General features: G+C 58.8%; 1 protein-coding gene across 9 annotated transcripts in view; it reads left to right on the forward strand.

Annotated features, from left to right (window-relative positions):
• Positions 1–2,525, forward strand: part of PRKCZ (protein kinase C zeta) — a 133,508-nt gene that overhangs the window by 98,156 nt on the left and 32,827 nt on the right. The window lies entirely within an intron of this gene.

Below are 2,525 nucleotides of genomic sequence, written 5' to 3' on the forward strand. Positions count from 1 at the left end.
CCTTGTTCCGTTGCTGATGAGGAACTGTGATCCCCTGTAGAGGGAGAGGCGTTCTGATTTTGGGTATTCTCAGCCTTTTTGGGCTGGTTTCTTCCCTTCATTATAGATTTATCCATCTGCGGTCTTTATAATTACCGTCTTTATAGTTGGGTTTCTGAATGGACGCCCACCTTGTTGATTCCTGGCGCTAGAATCTGAGCAACCCACCGTGCCGGCCAAAACAGCGGTGTTAAGATTGATGGTGCTTTTCTGACTCTGCAACAAGAACCGCTGCTCCAAGGCAGCGGCAAAACTGCCTCACCGGCCTCAAGAGTTGCGCTGGCAACACGTGGGGCTCCTCCGCTGGGAATCTCCTGGTGCGTGAGCAACAAAAATTGATCTGAAAGTGTGGCGTCCTCTGGTTCTCTGCTCTTTCAGTGGGAGCTGCAATCCCGAGCTGCTAGTGATCAGCCATCTTGGATCTCTCTCCCATGGCTTGAATGTTTTCCTCACCCCAAAAGAAGACCCCCTCCCCACTCCCCACATCCCCTCTTCGTCAGCTCCAGTGGCCTGCGATCAGCCTTCTGCCTCTGCAGACTTCCCGCTTCTGCGCAATTTACGAAACAGAGTCTGTGAGCTTGGTGTCTGGCTTCAGGGGCCGTCCGCCTCAGGCCTTCCTCTCTGCCTGGTGGGTAATGTCCCGCTGGATGGTGGGCACTCTGCCTGCCTCAGGCCTTCCTCTCTGCCTGGCAGGTAATGTCCCCCTGGACGGTGGGCACTCTGCCCGCCTCAGGCCTTCCCCTCTGCCTGGCAGGTAATGTCCCCCTGGACGGTGGCACTCTGCCCGCCTCAGGCCTTCCTCTCTGCCTGATGGGTAATGTCCCGCTGGACGGTGGGCACTGTGCCCGCCTCAGGCCTTCCCCTCTGCCTGGCGGGTAATGTTGTCCTGCTGGACGGTGGGTACCCCACGTGTGTGCGTGCGGCTGCTGAGGCGCATTTGCAGCATCCACTCTCGGCTGTTGTGAGCGGTGCTGCTGCAGAGTTCACATACAAGAATCCGTTTGAGTCTATTTCCAGTTCTTTCGAGTGCAGACCTAGCAGTGGACTTGCTTCGTCACGTGGTGATTCTCTGCTTAACCGGTGGGGACCTGCCAGGCTGTCTCCCACACAGCCGCGCCATGTCACCTCCCTGCCAGCAGCACACTGCCTGTTTCTGCAGGTCCGCAGCAGCACATGTCATTTTGATGATCGCCATCCTAACGAGCGTGCAGCTGGGGCTTTGACTGGTGTTTCTCTGATGATTTCAGCGTCTTCATGCACTTGTTGGCTTCTTGTATTTTTGGCCTTCGCTTTTATAGCTGAATGCAGGTTGTGTCTCTGAGCAGAAAAAAGGCCAATGTGTGGGTGGCAGGAATGCTGCTGTCACCAAGTGCCGAGAGCACAGAAGGCAGCTGGGTGGGTGCTTATCCAGCCCCAATGGGCCACAGAGGGGCCCCCTCCCTGCCAGCCAGGCTTGGGGCTGGGGCTGAGCCTCTACTCGCCCTCCCAGCAGGCCATGTCTGTGTAGTGCACAGGCGGTCCAGCGACCGCTCATTCCTGGATGCTGAGCTCACAAGTGGGTGCCAGCGTCCATGCCGTGCGTGGAGGAACGGAGGCCTGAGAGGTGTGGTGCCCTGCTGACAGCCCTGCTGCTGGCCAACGGCAGCACGAGACAATTCCCACCCCCTTCACAGCCCACCCCAGCCAGCTGGAAGGTTAATGGGAAGTATGAGAGCAAGTTGGCGGGACCTCACAAAGGCATTTGCAGGAGTCCCTGCTGCGGTTTTGTTCTGTCTTGAAATCATTCCCTGTGCACCAGGATGCACAGATGGGGACTCGGGTTCTCTTTCGAGACGAGCCTGATTCCAGGAGTTGTTGAATGCTTGAATGGTTGGTTCTAGAAATTTCTTTCTCCCCACAAAGACACTGCACTCTCTGGGGCCAGGCTCACCTCTTGTTCCCCGGGGGGGTCACTGGCAAGCCGCTTCCCACCAGTTGTGCTGCACCAGCCCCACGTAGAGCCGGGTATGCCTTGAACTCAGCAGCGCTGCCTCCAGGAGGGTCCACTCGGTTTTGCTGAGGGCTATGTAGGTCATGATGGCAACACTCACGTCCCTGCAGGCCCACAGTGGGTGGGTGCTGCCGGTGAGGGCCATTGGGGGAGGGGTGGAGGAGTCACAGCCAACCCACCAGGTTTTCAGCCCCTGGAGGTGGGAGGATCGATGGAGCCCCGGAGGTCAAGGCTGCAGTGAGCGGTGATCGCACCCCTGTACTCCAGCCAGCTCAGGTGGATCCCTGGAGCCCTAGAGGTCGAGACTTCAGTGAGCGGTGATCACACCCCTGCACTCCAGCCGGCTCAGGTGGGAGGAGCCCTGGAGCCCCGGAGGTCAAGGCTGCAGTGAGCGGTGATCACACCCCTGCACTCCAGCCGGCTCAGGTGGGAGGATCCCTGGAGCCCCAGAGGTCGAGGCTGCAGTGAGCGGTGATCGCACCCCTGCACTCCAGCC

Source organism: Cebus imitator, unplaced genomic scaffold (genome assembly GCF_001604975.1).
Source record: "Cebus imitator isolate Cc_AM_T3 unplaced genomic scaffold, Cebus_imitator-1.0 Scaffold145, whole genome shotgun sequence".
NCBI lineage: Eukaryota > Metazoa > Chordata > Mammalia > Primates > Cebidae > Cebus > Cebus imitator.